Genomic DNA, 22,399 nt, shown 5'->3' with positions numbered 1-22,399 from the left:
CGCTAAAGGGTGTGTTGCATCTAAAAGAAAACGGAGAAAGTATATAGTTAATGGTAGTATATTAATTTTTGAAAAATGAACATGGCTTACTGGCTTAGAAATTACCTAGTTTTTAACAAGCTATATGTCTTTTTAATTGTGTTGTTGATGCAATTGCCAGTTTGTTGAGGACTTGAGGTTGTATGTGGTATGAGTTTTTTGGTTAAAATTGGAGAATGCAATCTAGCAATACCTTGGGAATTCAATGTCCTGCCACATGAGAGTTCTAATAAGATTTTTATGGATACCTAACTGCGAATTTGATAAAGCTGCATTCATTTATTTTTTTAGCTGGTCTTATATTCGATCTATCAAATTGACAGTTAGGTAAAGCTGCAATAAGATTTTGATATATCGCACAATAACTCTGCAACTACATGTTAACAGGTTAGCTATCTTTGGAAGTAGCTCCGCTCATTGGGACGTAATAGTCTGCTGTGACAGAGGTTCAGTTTTGTCATCACCAAATGCTTTGTGCTGCAGATGTTCTCAATGTGCTTCCTGACTTCTTTAATCTCTCCTGCTCAGTGTAGTTTAGTTTGTAGTATCATAGCCTTTGAAGCCCTTGTTGAAGATATGTATATCATTATGTTAATTTATGTGATGTAGCTGTAGCTGTAGTTTGTTGGTGCCAGTAGCCCATATCCTGGCAACCTATTAGCTTTCTGATTTAGCCCATATTTGGCCGTCATCTTAGCTGAACTTTTTTCCTGTACTGTAAATGTGTCCTCGGCGGATGGGCTTCTGGGATATTATGATATATGCAGTGTTTTGACTTCGTTTATTTTCAATTATTGTTGTTTTGTTCTTGACTACGGAGTATATGATTCTGTTCGAATTTGGACGAAGAATCAGAAACCAGTCAGCAGGTGTGTTTGGGTTCTTGGTTTGTTCGTATATGAGGTTGTCTTTGACTCTTTGTTGTGGAAAACCTTGAAACAGAAGTGGATTGATGAAGTTCATGGTCTATCATGAATACAAACTCCATGTGTTTTCAGGTTTTGTAAGAATCTGAAGAGTGCTGCTACTGATTGGGAAATTGATAATGTGTAATTGTCAATAGCAATAAGTGTTACACTATACCTCCGAGATGTAAGTTGACGAGATATACAGCATATACTAGTAATAGTAGTATGTCGTATGGATCACTATGTAACTTATGGCTTAGGTAGCTGATTACTTGCGAGTATATCATCGTATCTGTATCTCTGTTCTCTGTTATAAGCTTGAGACATCACCTAGATTCTACTTGGTTGCAACTTGCACGTTAGATAAACTGTAGATTTTGCTTCTTAAATTATATTCGAGTTTTCTTTGTATGTAATTAATCTAATTATCAACACTTTTTGAAGCCAAAACCACTCTTAAATGTTGGAGTTTTTGTATGAAACAATAACCCTCACAACTCACACCGTTTCCACTCAATCAAGCAAGTAATAACAGGAGCACAAAATGAATTTTGGATAGTACCTTGAAGAAATGTCTCCTAGTACTTTTACAAAAAGAAAATAAACATACGGAAAGAGCAAGAGCTACCCCTCGAAACAAATCATGTCAGTGAAAATTCTTTTTTTAAAAAAAATATCATGTCTGTGAAAATCAAGTATGAAACATAGACTCAAAGTAAAGCAATGACACCCAATTTTTGTTGAAACATACCCCCCTCCCCCCCCCCCCCCACCCCACACACATTTTTTTTTTTTAAAAAAAAGGGGGCAAAAAAAAAGGGCAACACTTTTTATTAAATAATTTTTTAATTGCAATACTTCCTTAAATAGAATTACTGAAATAGAAATACTATGTACTTCTACTTTTTTTTATTTCAAACAAATCCTACTTATTAATATTTTGACAAATTCAAATCAATCTCATAAAACTCCATGTTGAGCAAAGTATTGCAATTTCAAAAAAAAAAAAAAAAACAAAAAAAAACAAAATGGTACAAGTATTAATGAAATAACTTTCCTTGATATGTACGTTCGATATGCAATGTCCAATGAAATGCAATTTTTAGATTAAATTCACATGTCAATCAAACAAGCACTTTCGCCAATTGGAGTTGTGTAAATAGTTCTATGTTGAATATATTATTAAGGTTGGATATTTTTTTGGATCTAAATGATTTCAGTGGTTAGATGTTAAACTATTAGATCTAACTAGCTTCGGCTAAATAATGAATTCTAGGTTGATTTGGGTTGTTGATCATGAAACTAATTTCAACTAATCTCCCGATTAGTTACATAAGAAGAGTTTGGATCTAAGGTTTTTTCGGGTCAAATCAATTCAGACTCAGCTCAATTCCTACCTTTTATAAATTATGATAAAACACTATAAATAAGGTGAAGACAATTATATCCTCAAGCGAGTTTGAATCTAAGGTTTCTCGGGTCAAATCAATTCAGACTCACTCAATTCCTACCTTTTACAAAGTATGATAAAACACTTATAAATAAGGTGAAGACAATTATATCCTCAAAATATTTGTTTTTGCCTATATGCTCCTATCAATCATCAATCAATAATCAATAACATAATACCAAAATAGGCACCAGTAATGGCACGTGCCAATTCCTAGTGTAATTTTTTCCCTCCATTAAAATTTCTTTGCTTTTTGCTAAAATTTTCTTTGGGAAATTTTGTATAATATAACTATCATAATATTATTCCAAATCTTTTATACGTATCTTTTATAATACATATATTCCCTTATAGCCATCATTACTCCATTTCCCATATCTTTTATTAATTGGACAATAAACCATAATAAATACTTCGTATTACTTTGTATGTCACATCTTTAAAACATCATAATTTATTCCTCCATATGATGAACATATTTTTAAATTACGTAATTTTGTAACAATATTTAAAATGATGAATCTATTAAATATTAATTAGTACTACACACAACACCATAGCATAACATTATAAACACTTTATCTATGCATGTAATCATGTAAGAAATTTTGATTAATTAAAATTTTATTCTTTTTTATTTGAATCTCTAGTACTTTCATGTATTATCATATTTTAGGACAAATTTACCAAATATAATTAAATTGGGTTTGTTATTCCTATCCATTAGGTGTAATAAATAATTTAATACTTATATGGTTAATAATCATAAAAATAATAAAGAAATGATACTAATTTATCATTAAGTTTTTAAAGCATTCATATGGTCTAACATGTAGTTTTGATATACTCACTTTTCTTATCGACTATTTTCATTATAATTCATGTTTCATTTCATTATATATGCAAAATAGGATGATAATGCTACTATAGTTGTATTTTATCTATGTTATTTTTAATAAAAACAGAAATTTATTAGTTAAATGTAGTGAGATTACCGTGCATGGTACATGACCTAATCTAGTTATTATAATGTTAATTGCCTCCAAGCTTTCCTTGTATGATTTAATGATTAACTCTTATAAATAGTGTTCGAACATTTATATCCTCTAATATGTTTAATTACTTATTTACCCTTATTAATGTTGCTAGCAACCTCCGTTAAATTTTTTGTGTAACTTTTGCCCAAAATGGATGATCAACATTATGTGTAACTTTTCATTTTCATTCCTATTTTAGTAAACAAAAAAGCTTAAAAAGACTTGCACCCTTATCAATAAAATAATAATAATAAATAAATAAGATTTTCATAATTATGCCATTATCTTATTAATGGTCCCATTTTCTCTAGCTCTCCCCTTACTATAATTGCTTCCCATTACTTTAGCTAATTGTCGTCCTTCAAATTTTGTCTTGGTAACCGTAAACTCTTCCAAAATTGCATAAAACATCTAACGAAGATAGTTGATGTTTTTTGGAACTCATAAAAATAGTAGCGGATATTTATAACCTTAAAATATGGAAAAATTAGAAATAATAATCCTAACTTTGATGAATTTTGGTAGAATAATACCACCTTTGGATTATTCTAGAATATCTGAACTTTGGGAGTTCTTTTTTTTCTTCAATCCCAATTACCAGTTACCAATAGAGTCAAATGAGAAGATCTTTAAAATGAGAAGGATAAGAAGGATTTTATGTGCATAATTTTGTACTGAATATGCATATTTTTCGAACTAAATGTGCAAAAAAAATTTGACAGAAACTCAATGTGCATAAATTTTGAACATAATGTGTATATTTTTAGTTTTTCTAGAAAATTCAAAATTTTTATTTGTTCGAAAATCAATTTTGCACATTTAGTGAAAAAAATATGCACATACTATGATAAGGGTATATTTTTAAGGTTGAACATACTACATAATGTGTAGTTAGTTCTATGTTGAACATATTATTAAGGTTGGATATATTTTTGGATCTAAATGATTTCAAGGGTTAGATGTTAAACTATTAGATCAAACTAGCTTCGGCTTGACAATGAATTCTAGGTTGATTTGGGTTGTTGATCATGAAACTAATTTTAACTAATCTCCTGATTAGTTACATAAGACGAGTTTGAATTTAAGGTTTTTCGGGCAAATCAATTCAGACTCAGCTCAATTCCTACTTTTTACAAAGTATGATAAAACACTTATAAATAAGGTGAAGACAATTATATCCTCAAAATATTTGTTTACCTATATGCTCCTATCAATCACCAATAACTTAATACTAAAACAGCCAGTATTGACACATGTCAATTCCTGGTGTAATATATTTCCCTCCAAACAAATACCTTTCCTTATTGCTAAAATCTTCTTTTAGAATTTTTGTATAATATAACTATCATAATATTATTCCAAATCTTTTATACGTATCTTTATAATACATATATTCCTTTATAGCCATTATTATTACTCCATTTCCCATATCTTTTTCGTATTACTCTGTATGTCACATCTTTAAACGTCATTTATTCCTCCATATGATGAATATATCTTATAATACGTAATTTTGTAACAATATTTAAAATGATGAATCTATTAAATAATAGTTCGTACTACACACAACAACATAGCGTAACATTATAAATACTTTATCTATCCATGTAATCATGTAAGAAATTTTGATTTATTAAAATTTTATTCTTTTTTATTTGAATCTCTAATACTTACATATACGTAGTATTATCATATTTTAGGAAAAATTTACCAAATATCATTAAGTTGGGGTTATTATTCCTGTCCATTAGGTGAAATAAATAATCTAAATACTTATATGGTGAAATAAATAATCTAAATACTTATATGGTTAATAATAATAATAATAATAATAATAATAATAATAATAATAATAATGATATTAATGAAATGATACTAATTTATTATTGAATTTTTAAAGCATTCATATGGTCTAACATGTAGATTTAATATACTCGCTTTTCTTATCAACTATTTTTATTATATGTCATGTTTCATTTCATTATATATGCAAAATAAAATACTCAACCATGTTAAAATGAGAATTAAGGCTATAATAAATTAATAAGAAGTAAGAGCTACTGTGATGGCTCACATGCTTTTCGTTTCATTAATGGCATTTTTGTAATTTTGCGATTTTTATAACTTTTTTCTAGTTAGCCAAAAACATAAAAAAAAATTAAAAAAAAAAACCAAAACCCCGGCCACCACCATCCCCTCCTGCATCGGAAACTCACAACCCTCCTCTCGCCATCTAGCCAACGCTAGTCAACCCCATTGCCCACCGAAACCCCAGCCGTCCTTCCCCCTTGAACCACCACCTTCAAATTTCCTTGGAAACCTCGTATCCACTATATTAAAACAGAGCAACAGCCCGCACCAACCACCAAACACCACTGCCCAACTATTCCTCTCACCTTCAATTATCCACCATCAACTCCCACTCTTCCACCAAACCGCATACACCAGCGCAACCACTCCCGAAAACCCCCCAAAACTCCTCCCCATTGTCAAAAAATCCTAGCCGCTTAGGGTTTAAGGGTGGTGGGAGTAACAATTTGGGATTTTTGGCAGTGGGGAGGGATTTCACCGGTGGTTTCTAGGGGAATACTTAGGGTTTTGGGAGTGGGGGTGTTGGGGAGGGAGAAAGACGGCGATGCAGCGGAGATTGTTTCACGGAGCTGGCCGACGATAAAGGTGGGTAGGCTGGGCAGTGTGGTGGTGGTTAGGGTGGGCTGGTAGGGGAAAGGTAGTGGTTGGTGATTTTTGAATATTTTGTTTTTTTTTTAGATATTTTTTAAATATTTGGATCAATCAGGGCTTAACATGTGTCAAGTGACCTGATATAATAGGTCAATGATTTTTGTTGACCGATTATGGATTGAAGAAAAAAGACCTCAAAATTCGAATTATTCCGGTATAATCCAAACTTATGATTATTCTACCTAAATTGATAAAAGTTGAGATTATTATTTCTAAATTTTCCTAAAAATATTTATTTACATATTTTCATAATTTATTTTACCAACAACTAAAAGGGCTCTCTGGACATTTTGTTTTAAGGTTGATGTAATAGGCGTGCCCTTAATATTCCTCCAAATCTCCAATGTCTATATTTTCCGTTTTTCCTCTTTAGATCTATTTCACATTTCCCCTGTTTGCACTCTTCTCCCTCTCTCTCCTCCATTGAAGCTTACTCTGATTTCTTCATTGAAAGGGCTGAGCTTTCGCATTTCCATTGAAGCAGCTTCCGAGGTAAGACGTTTTTTCAACAATTTAATCATCAAATGTCAATTTCACAATCTAGTGTTAATCGTTGATTTAATTGCTAGTATAGTCAATTTAGGCTTCTTCTAAGTTGGATTATTGAACTATTAGATATAAATTCTGAAGTTATGAATGATTAAAACGAGCGATCTTGTTGCTAGAACGCCTAGAAATTTGATCTTCATATGGAGTTTAAGATAGTGTTTAGAAATCTGATTTCATTTGAAATTGGTATTCATTTCAAATGTTGGAAATGAAATGTTGAAATTCAATTCCAAATATAGAGTTTGGCAATTACTGAAAATTTTTCAATTGAACTTTGATAATTAGAAAGTGAGTGGGATTTCAATTCTAGAAATCAGAAATGAAGATGTGATCTTTCAACTAAGCAATGAAAATTGAACATATGAACTAGAATTTATCAACAGTATTTTAAAATAACAAAATTTGAAATGATTTTGTTTTAGAACATTGGATATTTCGTAATTTAGATTCTCAAAGAAGAATCAATTCAAACTACAAGAAAAGCACTTTAAAAAAAAAACTATAATGGAAACAAATTCAGAAATATCAATCTTTCCTTTGAACTTGAAGTATAGAAGAAAGGTTCTTCAATGTTTGGCCGAAAACTTCAATGCATCAATTTAATTAATCAATGCAATTCGAGTGAATCAATTTGATTTATTGCAATTTGAGTACATGGAGTGATGAAAGAGGGGTTTTAGGAGAGGAGAGAAAAATTGAGTTGTGGTTAAATGTACAAGAAACTATACCTATGAGACTACGAGAGCATAAGATATTGGGTTGGCCGAAGAATTTCAAATGAAAACAAAAGATGACATTTTGATCTACATAAATTTATGGGCCTCTAACATAGTTTAAGGATTTGGACCGACTCCATGATGTCAAATTTCTAGATTCCCAAACACCTCATTTCACCCGCTTCAGAAATTTTAAATGGATTTTTTGCATCCAAACACACCAAACTGTAATTCTTAGAGCCTACTTGATTATTCAGTGAACTTTGGTTGCTAATGTGTTGAATGCTTTGGTTTATGTGAATATTTAATGCGAGGAGCCTAGGACAAAACCATGAAAATGGGCCTTTTTTTCCATTGGGAGGTCGGCTGCCCCTCTATTCCTAGCTCAGGGATGGGCTTGCTTGGACTTCAATGAGTCCAAATTTCAGACTTGGCTGTTTTATATATTTTCTATGTGTTTGGTAATTTTAGTGTTGAGGATTCTACATGAATACTTGTGTTAAAGTGAAGAGGCTAGAGCGTACAAAATATGAATGTCACGTACAAGATATAAATGTGATAATGCATACGATTGTTGGAGAAAGCTACAATTATTGTGTAACACTATTTAGTTAAAAGTGTTTAATTTGACTTACAATTTATAGCCATATAGTTTTTGAATTCAGGCTGTCTGTTATACACTCGAGCGTCCTGATGGGTCGATGACTCGATGGGCAGTGTACTCCCCTACTCATATGTTTTTTTTTTTCCCCTCTTCAAATGAACAAATGGGTGGAAAGTAAACAAGTATGGTGGAATTTTTCTTCTTCATTAAACCGCCATAGCATTTTATTAATTTCACCTTTGATTGCCAAATTGATGGGGATAAATAGTGAGTGATTAGGCCAGCAGTGTTATTCTAGAAAAATCTGTCATCCAATCAGTTTAGCAGAGTTGTTTGCAAAATGGGAAAAAAAATGGGTTTGGAAAATGAGATGTGTGTTAGTTTCTTCATACAAATTTGTGCTGTGTCAACGGTGCAAAGTTTGTTTCCCATGTTAGTTTGTCCCACAGTCAGGGAAGGTAATGAAGTTGTGTATGCCAAAGCTTGCATTCCCTTAGGTAAAACAATTTGTGTAGAGTCATTGAGGTAATGGGTTGCCTTTGTTCTGAAAAGGATAGGATGAACTGATTTCCCGGTTTAATTTTGCATGCATTACCTTTTATATAATTCCTAATCAACTGTCCACTAGTATGTTTTACCCTTCGGTTACAATTTTGTAAGACACCATGTCTTTAATTCGAGTTCAATTTGAATCTTTAAGAACTAAGCTGATCCTTGAAACCTCTACGAAACCTTTTTTGACATGCAAAACGAGAAAATAAATTAATTAGTTGACCATTAACGACTACTTAATGTCAGGTTAACGACAGTGGCATGTGTCATGAAAAATTGTAACTGACGGGTATAGTACCATGTGTAATATGGAAAAACGGTTTTTTCACCATTTACCCTTGAGTTTTTTTGTTTATTCACCATATACACATACGCTTAATGAGGACTGCTCTACCAGCTTTAGACAGGTGTTTAGCTTTCCAACTACTCAACTTACTTCTGACTTAGTAATAATATGGTTTAGCTGAGTCTTAGTAGGCCTTTTGTCAGTAAGAGGGAAACCAAGGTAGATACCTAAATCAGAACTAACAGGGACTCCTAGACTTGCACTAAAGAGATCCACAGAGAAAGGGGAGGCATTCTTAGAGAAGTAGAGTTTACTCTTAGAGGGGTTCATACATTGCCCAGACATGGCCCAGAAAAGATCCAAAGTGTCTTGCATGGCATTGAGAGTGGTAGGGGAAGCTTCACCAAACAAGAGTAAGTCATCAGCAAAGAGCAAATTAAATGGGATATTGGGGTAGAATTATTTCTAAATCTAAAGGGCTTCCACAAAACCCCCTGAGAGCAGGAGGATTCAATCAAATAGGAGAGATAGTTCATGCAGATGATGAAGATGTAGGGGGATAAAGGGTCACCCTGTCTGATTCCCCTAGAAGCAGAAAAAGAGGGAGAGGGGGAGCCATTGACTAGCACTTGGAAGGAAGGATTAGAAATGCAATTCATGATTAAAGTAACTGAGTGCTCATCAAACCCAGTCCTTAAGAGGCAGAACTCAATGAATGTCCATTCTAACCTATCATAGGCTTTCTCAAGGTCAATTTTAAGACAAAACCAAGCTATCCTCCCAGATTTTTTTCTTTCTCAAAAAAAAAAAAAAAAAAAAAAAAAAAAAAAAAGTGATTCCCTTACCTCAAAAACAAAAAAACCCAAAAAAAAAAAGAAAGTGATTCCCAAAGATTACTCCGGAGTACGATTTTTGTAAATTAACAACACATTACACATATTGTGTTTTTCACCTTCTCGGCTCCTCCCGCCTCCCGTTCTCTTTCCTCCATTGAGGCGACTACACTGAATTTTCTGGTGAAGCGAATAGTGAGCTTTCTCTCCTCCATTGAACCTTAGGTAAGATGTTTTCTCTTAATCAGTCAACATCAGTTTCACAATATAGTGTTAATCCTTAATTTGATTCAATCTAGGGTTCTTCTATGGTGGATCGATTGTTGAACCATGTTTAAGTTACAAGTATAATTTAATCACTGCACAAAGAAGAATTAAGTTTGATAATTGAGTCAAATTTGATTGCTATATGTTGCAAAACCCTTAAATGTTAAGACTGAACTATAAAATAGGAATTTTTCTTCCTGCTTTCACTGCCTCTGTCAACATACCAAACTCCAGATTTGGTATAATTACAGATTTTCGCTTTATGCCAAAATTTTGATTTGGGTTCAGTTAAAATTGTCTTTGCTGAATTGGGTATTCCTCATACTTACTCTTTGACCACTTTGTTATCAGCATTTTCTGAGTCACGTTGATTATGCCTGCCAACTGCTTGATGAAATGCCTCTTGGAAATGTTAAGCCTTGGAATGTTGTAATTATTGGGTGTTCTGAAATGGGTATGATGTTGTTGTATTTGACTTGTGTATGAGAATGAATTTGTTGGGTGTGAGCCATGACAATTATGCTTTTGCTTGCGTTCTGTTGTCGAATTATATGGCATTTCTTCCTCCTGCCCTCGCTCATAAGGAAGTGTGGATTCCCTTGGTTGATGGGGTTTGGGCGAGGCAAGTCTTTTAAAGCTACTGATGCTAATTATTAGTGGTGTGGGATAAATGGCTTTAGCTTTGTTACTTGGAAAGGTGAATTTGTTGCCTTAGGTGTGGACGTGTGGTGCAACGACAAATTCAGTTTGATTTGGAGTTTTACGATGCTAGGGTTACCTTTTTGGCTTCAACTAAGCTGGGACTCTAGGAGGTTGGATGTTGGAGTTTAGCTGCTGAGTCTGATTGCTTTGATTCATCAAAATTGAAACACATTTAGTTCCTACTTCATATTTGCGGTGATCGATACTTATTGTCTTGGTCATAAGATATGATTTTGTCTTTGGTCCTTTGCTACGGAGGGAAAAATCTAGGTAATACCAAAGCTAGATTTATGTCTTTCATTTTAAAAGGAAAAAAAAAACAAAAATCGCTCTGATGATGTGCTAATTCATTTAATTGATTTGATGTCTCTAGACTACTGTATGTATATAGCTGGAATTCCTGTAACCTGTAAACAATAAATTTTCTTGTCTCTTGCTATGTTGCAAACTATGTTTCTCTCTATGTGTAACTATGTTTACAATCTTGAATTGAAGGCCAAATTCTTAAATTTGGGATTGTTTATTTTTGTCATCCCCATTATTGATAGGACTTGATGGGTTATTACTTATTTGTTTGCTTCTTGGATGTTTTGCTAGCAATTGCTAATAAGTTTTCAACTTCACTTGCTTCTTACATGACAAGTCAGCAGTAGTGTAGTGCCAAAAGTAAAGGCTTTTTGATTGGTAATAGCACAATTTGTCTGGCTTTAATATAGAGATTTTATGCCTTATTTATTTAAGTTTCAAAATCGCAGTGGGTGGAAGCCTTAATGGAAGGTGAAACGGCTGATGCCAAAGGGGGGACAGAAAGCTTTCCATCAACGGTGTATGGTGATGGTGTATCTGTGCAAGAGTGTCAAAAGATGATCCAGAGAAGCTTGCGAACTCCCATGGTGAGATTTCTGATGGAGAATTTGGAAAAATCAGGGTGTAGCATTGGAGATAACTTCATAAAAGCTGTTGATTGTAAGCAAAAAGTTAGTGGTGGTTATCTTCGTGGTGGAGGGATAATGGTATGTAGCAATTATATGAACATGCAAGATGAGGTCAACCAAGTTCTGATTCATGAGCTCATTCATGCTTATGATGATTGTACAGCAAAAAACTTAAATTGGGCTAATTGTGCTCATCATGCTTGTAGTGAGATTCGCGCTGGCCATTTGAGTGGTGATTGCCACTTCAAACGAGAGCTATTGCGTGGCTATATGAAGCTCCGAGGTCATGAACAAGATTGTGTGAAGAGAAGAGTAATGAAATCAGTGATGGCCAATCCTCACTGCTCTGAAACAGCTGCCAAGGATGCAATGGAAGCTGTATGGGAGACTTGTTACAATGATACACGACCCTTCGATAGAGCTCCTTGAGATACACTAGTTTTCTTATAAGTGGCTTATGTGTAATGTTTGAAGCTGGTTACACAAAATTTTGTTTCCATAACTTTATAACATTTTACTTTTCTCTGAAACAATCTTGATTGTTGCACCACTTTATAGTGGATCTATTTGATAGGCAGATCAATTCGAAACAATTATACTAGAATTTGTACGGGAATGAATCAAACAAATAAATCTGAATTTTTTTTAAGCATGATTTCAATCTTTAATCCCTTTGCTTCTCTCCTCCCTTCAAATTTCAATGAGACAGAATCTGCAGCTGGTGCCACTTGTGGTCTCACCTCTTTCAGAACAAAGATTTTGGCAGCTGTGAAGAATGAAACAAGGAGTCAGTCATGGTTAGTCTTTCCTCGGAAACTCAGGTGAAGTTACCCAATTCATGCTTAATCTGAAGATGTTAGGAATGTAAGCTATGCCATGTATCGACATAAGATGTGATATGTATCAATAATTTTCTTGTGAAGTGTTTTGTTTCTCTATTAGAATTAACCTTAGAACGATCTATTATTTGTTAGCTTAGCTATACTGAATTTCTTAAGTGACTCAATGAATGGTCTACAAACCTGAGCTGCATTGTGAAAAAAAAAAAAAAAAAAAAAGAAAAGAAAAAAACCCCTCAGAAACACAGAATTTGCTATATGTGACTGTGAGCAGGGTTGCAAATTGGTAACAACGGATATGATTCTTGCAACCTGTGCTCAGGTCCGATGGCTATCAGGAAATGTACTAGCTGCAGCTCCTGCAATGGAAAACCCTGGTTCTCACTATTCTGTAGTTCTGTAATCTGTACCATTTGGTATGGATTTAAATGGTGTGAAATTACATGTAGCAGTTCCACGTCCCATGCTCAACAAATTCAAGTCTTCGAGAGTTAAATGATTACTATCAGTACTGCTTAAAATGCTTCATGGGTTAGTACTCGACTACTTAGAGCCACTGGGGGGAAGGAGGAATATGTGTATTTATCTATGGACAATGTATTTTACCTTTTTTTTTTTTTTACAAAAATGTTAATTTGTAATGACCTTTTCATTCTTTTTTTTTTCCCTGTCATATAAAAGTTAGTACCTATTGACAACTTTTTTTTTTTATTTTTTTTTAAACCTATTGACAACTTACCTATTGGTAATTTGCTTCATGAAAAGGGGAAAAATAAATTATTTCAATAATAATAATTCAAAATTAAAATTGTACGTAGTATATGTCTGTTGAAAAGAATTGGGCCTAACTCTTTTTTTTTTTTTTTTTTTTTTTTTTTTATATATATATACATCTATATATATATATACATGTATATATATATATATACATGTATATATATATATATACATATCCTCCTGGGAAGTTTTCCCGGGGTGCGCATGAGTGAGGACAAAATGCGCCGGAAGGACTTGTGTTGGTCTGTGGGGACAGTTGTTGGCCCTCGATGCGCATTTCGTGACAATAGTGTTGACTGCAGGTATGCATGCCATTTTGCAATTATTTAGTAGAAATTTATTTTGTCCTATTAGATTAATTAGTATCTGTTACAAAGTCATGTGCTGTTAGACCCATAGGATAGTGTTTCTCAGTTGTTTCATTTAGGTCTTAAGCTGTTTAGCAATTGAAAGAGACTAAATCTGTTTGTTATTATTTTTTTGCCAATACATCTGTTATGAGTGTTGTTTCCTTCAGCAGAGCTATGGTTTGTAGCTATTCTACGATTATATGATACAATGAACAGATTGGAAGATTATATTCTTCTCAATTGAGTCTTTGATCATGATCTTTCCTTTTTTCGATGGTGCTGGAAGTAGCAGATGCTGTTGTTGTGCGAAGTGTCATTTTTATTACACCATTTTTGAAGTATATATTTGATTTGATGTTGAAGTCAATGTGCTCACCTTTTGATATGGATAATGCTCTGAGAGTCACCTTCAGGGGCTTGGCTGTTTCTTTATAGGTGTTTGCATGATGCTTTTTATACACTAAGAACAATGGCCCTATAGCTTTGTCCCCTACCTCACACATGCTAGTGACTTTCTAATTTCTTAGAATACATCCTTAGTAAAACAGTGCGGGAACGCTTCTGATTGAGAAGAAAGGAGGTTGGGAAAGAAGACATAAAAAGTAAATAGTGGATATTGACTTTATTGAGGCAAAAATTTTCAGCAGTTAGTTTAGTGATAGTGTGATATTGACATTAGAGGTATTAGGAGTTTAATTTGTGGTTGGTTATGAGGGTGACAATTAGATGGAGGGATATAGTTGGTCATTTACAGAGCTTAAATTTTGGTCGGGAAAATACTTGGACGTTGCATGGACATGTGGTTTCAGTTTACCTTGTATCATACAGGCCTCGTTTTCCAAATTTGTTGACATTGAGCTAATTGACCAAACATCCCTTTTCCTTTCAGCTTTGCTCCTTTATTCACTCCTGTCCTCGAGTGACTTTGGACTTTTAATTATTTTTACTACATTTATTTCTATCAACATGTTGGGCGTTGGGCGTTTTACGTCGGTTTTGGGATTATCTAATATGGCCCACATGTCCATCTTAATAAGGCAGAACTTTTTTTGCCTTTGAGGAGCAGTGCCTAATGAATTTAAACAATATTCAGAACCTTATTTAGCTTTCAGTTCAGATTTGGAACAATAAGGTATAAGAAAGAAATTATTATGATTTTATTAGGCAACTGCTCCTTGATAGGAAGGTCTCTCTGAAGATTAAGATTAAGGGCTGTTTGCTCCATGACCCAAAAGGCCAAGGAAGGAGTGGAATAGAAAAAGGGATATAATAAGAAGCAGAAAACTTGTGAATTTTCTCTTATATTGCTGGCTAAGAGAAGGGTTTTAAAATTTTATAGTTATGTTTGGTAGATGAGTTATAATAAAACCTGTCCATCTCTATTTTCTGTTTTCCGGTTTTATCAGTCCAATAACTACTCCACACTATCCATCACTGCATTGCCATACCACCTAACAACCATATCTAAATTAAGATCTCCATACTGCTGTTCCTTTGCCGGTTCTCAACTATTGCCACATTGAAGCTGCTTTTGATGTTTTGAATTGGTCAAATGGCTATCTGAAGTCATATCACGGGGATTTTGGATAATGTATTCCTATTTGTGGCTTTCAATGGTCCTAATTTACAATTTGTGGTTCCGATGGTTCTAATGCTATTTTCTGCCCTTGTAAGTTGAAAGCTGAAGTTTTTGTGATCAATTTTGTTTGTTTTGATGAGGAATTTTGGGTGATTGTGGATCTCTACAGAAGCTGAAATGTTGTAAAAAAAGATGCTGTCTTTATTTACTGTTTGGTTGTTGCAGTTAAGGGAGTGATGTTGGGGCGGGCGTTATCTGAGGTTGTTGGTTGAGATGTCAGTACTCGGCAAGGTATCTAGTGATGGCGCGTTATGGGGCTGTTGTGTTGGTGGTGGGGAGAAGCCTGGTGGCTGTGGCTTAGGGGATTATGATGGCTATGTTGTTGGTCCAAAGTTTAGGACTTTAGGGGAATTAGAAATTTTAAGCTTTTTGTGGGTGGAATCTTGGAGGGCAGGGGAGGGGGTGGGGAGGAGTTAGGAACTTATTATGATTATGGTGGTTGTCAAACCTATAGAGAATTTTCGGAGAATTGAAAAACCTTCGGAGATAAGTAGGTTACCAAAACTTAAGCATCAACTGAAAACCATAACAGAACAAAGTTTATAATTACTTTCCCTGTTTTTGAATCATCCTTTACCAAAAAGCCTGTTGACGCTTTGCTTTTACCCCCCTAGGTATCTAGTTCTTGAGCACGTGATGGCTAGTGAGGTGTTGCCCAGTCATTGGTCAGTTCCCTATGTTATTTTTTCTAATTTTTTATTTGCTTAAGGCATCACAGTGCAGATGAGAACAATTTTGTGTTTCTATTTATAGTCAGACCTCTTTAAAATATGTAATATTGGCATATTTTAGCTTGTATGGTCATATTCTCTGCTTCTTTCCATCATGTTATTGCTGAACTCTCATTTTTCCATGTTGACTTCATATATTGGCTCTTGACCAATGCTGAGTATATTTGTAAATGTGACAGAAGTTGGACCTATGAAGTTTCTTTTGTGTTTTGTGAATATTAAGGCCATGTTAGGGTGAGCAATGAGTGTAGATTACTGGAAATTTATATACTATGTATATCCTGTGGATTTTCTGCTGTATTTACATGCAAGAGAAGTGATGATGAATTTAGTTCATTTTTGGTTTGGGTGACTTATTAGGCTCGCTTTTCTCTTAATAGCTATATCTATTTTCAACGTCGTATATGTTTCATAACCTCGTAGGTGTTTGTTGTGTGCTCATGTCAGATATGCTGAGTGCTAACTTTTTTTTGTTTAGGCATTCTGAGTATGGCTTAGTGTTTATACAACCATTGTTGTAAAAGCTTTAGGGAATGTTTGATCACTTAAACTCTTTGCTTCTGAGGCAAGTTACAAAGAGATTTTGATGACCTTGTTATTTTTTAAGATCCAAAAGAAAGAGTGATTTTTTAGACCATAGTTAATTGACTATGGGGATGATGCTAGGACTTGTAAGTTGGGAGTCAGAATCTAGTTGAAGATTATACACACCTGAACTATTGGGTTGGTTATTGTAAACTACCTTGATAGGCCCCCACTTGATGATAACTCGTTCTCTGTTACTAATATTGCATAATTTACTTCTCTTTTTTGTATGTTCTTAATATAAAAATACTATAATGGAGTCCAAAAAAGTAGGTCTTACTAAAAAAAGAAAAAAATAAAGAAAAAAAAAAAGGTTTTTCCTTATGACTCTTTCCTAAACACATCAATTTAAGTTATTGCACTGGTTCTATATAAAAAAAAAGTGAATTATAATGAAAACATTTGACTTATCGATTATTTTCTTGAAAATTACTTTAATATATACTCCCTCTGTATTTTTTTTTTTATTTTTTTTTATTTTTATTTATTTATTTATTTTTTTTTTATATGCATCACTTTGACAATTGCACTATTCACATACTATGGTTGTCTTAATTTTTTCACCTCTAAAAAATGAATAAATGTTATTATATTATATATCATTAGATTCGTCATAATGTCTAGTCTTATAATATAATTTTGTTACAATTTTTACTAATACACAACGAAAGATATTTATGGTCAAAGTAGCGTCTTGGCAAATGTGCCGGTCAAATTGATGCATATAAAAAAAAAAAAAAAAAAACAGAGGGAGTACATGGCTCATAGTAGTATATTAATTTTTGAAAAATGAGCATGGTTTACTGGCTTAGATATTACCTAGTTTTTAACAAGCTATGTATCCTTTTAATTGCGTAGTTGATGCAATTGCCAGTTTGTTGAGGAATTGAGGTTGTACGTGGTATGAGTTTTTGGTTAAAATTGGAGAATGCAATCTAGCAATACCTTGGGAATTCAATGTCCTGCCACATGAGAGCTCTAATAAGATTTTTATGGATACCTAAAGCTGCATTCATTTATTTTTTTAGCTGGGCTTATATTTGATCTATCAAATTCACAGTTAGGTAAGCTGCAATAAGCCAATAAGATTTTGATATATCGCACAATAACTCTGCAACTACATGTTAACAGGTTAGCTATCTTTGGAAATAGCTCTGCTCATTGGGACGTAATAATCTGCTGTGACAGAGGTTCAGTTTTGTCATCACCAAATGCTTTGTGCTGCAGATGTTCTCAATGTGCTTCCTGACTTCTTTAATCTCTCTTGCTCAGTGTAGTTTAGTTTTTAGTATCCTAGCCTTTGAAGCCCTTGTTGAAGATATGTATATCATTATGTTAATTTATGTGATGTAGCTGTAGCTGTAGTTTGTTGGTGCCAGTAGCCCATATCCTGGCAACCTATTAGCTTTCTGATTTAGCCCATATTTGGCCGTCATCTTAGCTGAACTTTTTTCCTGTACTGTAAATGTGTCCTTGGCGGATGGGCTTCTGGGATATTATGATATATGCAGTGTTTTGACTTTGTTTATTTTCAATTTTTGTTGTTTTGTTCTTGATTACAAAGTATATGATTGTCTGTTCGAATTTGGACGAAGAATCAGAAACCAGTCAGCAGGTGTGTTTGGGTTCTTGGTTTGTTCGCATATGAGGTTGTTTTTGTTGTGGAAAACCTTGAAACAGAAGTGGATTGATGAAGTTCATGGTCTATCATGATTCATGAATACAAACTCCATGTGTTTTCAGGTTTTGCAAGAATCTGAAGAGTGCTGCTACTGATTGGGAAATTGATAGTGTGTAATTGTCAATAGCAATAAGTGTTTTACTATACCTCCGAGATGTAAGTTGACGAGATATACAGCATATACTAGTTATAGTGGTACGTTGTATAGATCACTATGTAACTTATGGCTCAGGTAGCTGATTACTTGTGACTTTGTGAGTGTATCATTGTATCCGTAACTCTGTTCTCTGTTCTCTGTTATAAGCTTGAGACATCACCTAGATTCGACTTGGTTTCACCTTGCACATTAGATGAATTGAAGATTTTGCTTCTTAAAACATATTCAAGTTTTCTTTGTATGTAATTATCAACACTTTTTGAAGCCAAAACCACTCTTAAATGTTGGAGTTTTTGCATGAAACAATCACCCTCACAACTCACACCGTTTCCACTCAATCAAGCAACTGAGCAAGTAATAACAGGAGCACAAAATTATTTTTTGGATAGTACCTTGAAGAAATGTCTCCTAGTACTTTTACAAAAAGAAAATAAAAATACGGAAAAAAAAGAAAAAAAAAAAAAAAACTACAGCAAGAGCTACCCGCCTACGGCCTACCCCTCGAAACAAATCATTTCAGTGAAAATTCTTAATTAAAAAAAAAAATTGTCTGTGAAAATCAAGTATGAAACAGAGACTTTAAAGCAATGACACCAATTTTTGTTGAAACGTACCCCCATTTTTTTTTTTTTTGACTTTTTATTTTTTGTTAAGTGCAACACTTTTTATAAAACATTTTTTTTTTTTAATTACAACACTTCCTTAAATAGAATTACAGCCAATTAATGAAATAGAAATACTATTTACTCTTATTTTTTTTTATTCCAAACCAATCCTACTTGATTAATATTTTGATAAATTCAAATCAATATCATAAAACTCCGTATCGATCAAAGTGTTAATATTAAAAAAAAAAAAAAAAAAAAAAAAAAAACAAAGGGGGTACAAGTATTAATGAAATAACTTTCCTTGATATGTACGTCCGACATGCAATGTCCAATGAAATGCAACTTTTAGAATTAAATTCACATGTCAATCAAACAAGCACTTTCGTCAATGTTGTGTAGTTAGTTCTATGTTGAACATATTATTAAGGTTGGATATATTTTTGGATCTAAATGATTTCAAGGGTTAGATGTTAAACTATTAGATCAAACTAGCTTCGGCTTGACAATGAATTCTAGGTTGATTTGGGTTGTTGATCATGAAACTAATTTTAACTAATCTCCTGATTAGTTACATAAGACGAGTTTGAATTTAAGGTTTTTCGGGCAAATCAATTCAGACTCAGCTCAATTCCTACTTTTTACAAAGTATGATAAAACACTTATAAATAAGGTGAAGACAATTATATCCTCAAAATATTTGTTTACCTATATGCTCCTATCAATCACCAATAACTTAATACTAAAACAGCCAGTATTGACACATGTCAATTCCTGGTGTAATATATTTCCCTCCAAACAAATACCTTTCCTTTTTGTTAAAATCTTCTTTTAGAATTTTTGTATAATATAACTATCATAATATTATTCCAAATCTTTTATACGTATCTTTTATAATACATATATTCCTTTATAGCCATTATTATTACTCCATTTCCCATATCTTTTTCGTATTACTCTGTATGTCACATCTTTAAACGTCATTTATTCCTCCATATGATGAATATATCTTATAATACGTAATTTTGTAACAATATTTAAAATGATGAATCTATTAAATAATAGTTCGTACTACACACAACAACATAGCGTAACATTATAAATACTTTATCTATCCATGTAATCATGTAAGAAATTTTGATTTATTAAAATTTTATTCTTTTTTATTTGAATCTCTAATACTTACATATACGTAGTATTATCATATTTTAGGAAAAATTTACCAAATATCATTAAGTTGGGGTTATTATTCCTGTCCATTAGGTGAAATAAATAATCTAAATACTTATATGGTGAAATAAATAATCTAAATACTTATATGGTTAATAATAATAATAATAATAATAATAATAATAATAATAATAATGATATTAATGAAATGATACTAATTTATTATTGAATTTTTAAAGCATTCATATGGTCTAACATGTAGATTTAATATACTCGCTTTTCTTATCAACTATTTTTATTATATGTCATGTTTCATTTCATTATATATGCAAAATAAAATACTCAACCATGTTAAAATGAGAATTAAGGCTATAATAAATTAATAAGAAGTAAGAGCTACTGTGATGGCTCACATGCTTTTCGTTTCATTAATGGCATTTTTGTAATTTTGCGATTTTTATAACTTTTTTCTAGTTAGCCAAAAACATAAAAAAAAATTAAAAAAAAAACCAAAACCCCGGCCACCACCATCCCCTCCTGCATCGGAAACTCACAACCCTCCTCTCGCCATCTAGCCAACGCTAGTCAACCCCATTGCCCACCGAAACCCCAGCCGTCCTTCCCCCTTGAACCACCACCTTCAAATTTCCTTGGAAACCTCGTATCCACTATATTAAAACAGAGCAACAGCCCGCACCAACCACCAAACACCACTGCCCAACTATTCCTCTCACCTTCAATTATCCACCATCAACTCCCACTCTTCCACCAAACCGCATACACCAGCGCAACCACTCCCGAAAACCCCCCAAAACTCCTCCCCATTGTCAAAAAATCCTAGCCGCTTAGGGTTTAAGGGTGGTGGGAGTAACAATTTGGGATTTTTGGCAGTGGGGAGGGATTTCACCGGTGGTTTCTAGGGGAATACTTAGGGTTTTGGGAGTGGGGTTGTTGGGGAGGGAGAAAGACGGCGATGCAGCGGAGATTGTTTCACGGAGCTGGCCGACGATAAAGGTGGGTAGGCTGGGCAGTGTGGTGGTGGTTAGGGTGGGCTGGTAGGGGAAAGGTAGTGGTTGGTGATTTTTGAATATTTTGTTTTTTTTTTAGATATTTTTTAAATATTTGGATCAATCAGGGCTTAACATGTGTCAAGTGACCTGATATAATAGGTCAATGATTTTTGTTGACCGATTATGGATTGAAGAAAAAAGACCTCAAAATTCGAATTATTCCGGTATAATCCAAACTTATGATTATTCTACCTAAATTGATAAAAGTTGAGATTATTATTTCTAAATTTTCCTAAAAATATTTATTTACATATTTTCATAATTTATTTTACCAACAACTAAAAGGGCTCTCTGGACATTTTGTTTTAAGGTTGATGTAATAGGCGTGCCCTTAATATTCCTCCAAATCTCCAATGTCTATATTTTCCGTTTTTCCTCTTTAGATCTATTTCACATTTCCCCTGTTTGCACTCTTCTCCCTCTCTCTCCTCCATTGAAGCTTACTCTGATTTCTTCATTGAAAGGGCTGAGCTTTCGCATTTCCATTGAAGCAGCTTCCGAGGTAAGACGTTTTTTCAACAATTTAATCATCAAATGTCAATTTCACAATCTAGTGTTAATCGTTGATTTAATTGCTAGTATAGTCAATTTAGGCTTCTTCTAAGTTGGATTATTGAACTATTAGATATAAATTCTGAAGTTATGAATGATTAAAACGAGCGATCTTGTTGCTAGAACGCCTAGAAATTTGATCTTCATATGGAGTTTAAGATAGTGTTTAGAAATCTGATTTCATTTGAAATTGGTATTCATTTCAAATGTTGGAAATGAAATGTTGAAATTCAATTCCAAATATAGAGTTTGGCAATTACTGAAAATTTTTCAATTGAACTTTGATAATTAGAAAGTGAGTGGGATTTCAATTCTAGAAATCAGAAATGAAGATGTGATCTTTCAACTAAGCAATGAAAATTGAACATATGAACTAGAATTTATCAACAGTATTTTAAAATAACAAAATTTGAAATGATTTTGTTTTAGAACATTGGATATTTCGTAATTTAGATTCTCAAAGAAGAATCAATTCAAACTACAAGAAAAGCACTTTAAAAAAAAAACTATAATGGAAACAAATTCAGAAATATCAATCTTTCCTTTGAACTTGAAGTATAGAAGAAAGGTTCTTCAATGTTTGGCCGAAAACTTCAATGCATCAATTTAATTAATCAATGCAA

The 22,399-nt window shown here is 33.2% G+C and overlaps 1 pseudogene across 1 annotated transcript; it reads left to right on the top strand.

Moving 5' to 3' along the window:
* The first annotated feature begins 6,530 nt into the window (after positions 1-6,530).
* LOC145617587 (mitochondrial inner membrane protease ATP23 pseudogene) lies at positions 6,531-12,288 on the top strand (annotated as a pseudogene). The gene is made up of 2 exons (XR_014107760.1): positions 6,531-6,668; positions 11,441-12,288. The product of XR_014107760.1 is annotated as a mitochondrial inner membrane protease ATP23 pseudogene (transcript).
* Positions 12,289-22,399: the final 10,111 nt, after the last annotated feature.

Source organism: Chenopodium album, chromosome 26, assembly GCF_948465745.1.
Source record: "Chenopodium album chromosome 26, dcCheAlbu1.1, whole genome shotgun sequence".
NCBI lineage: Eukaryota > Viridiplantae > Streptophyta > Magnoliopsida > Caryophyllales > Amaranthaceae > Chenopodium > Chenopodium album.
The sequence above is the reverse complement of the archived record's forward strand: the minus strand, read 5'-3'. Positions and strand labels throughout refer to the sequence as shown.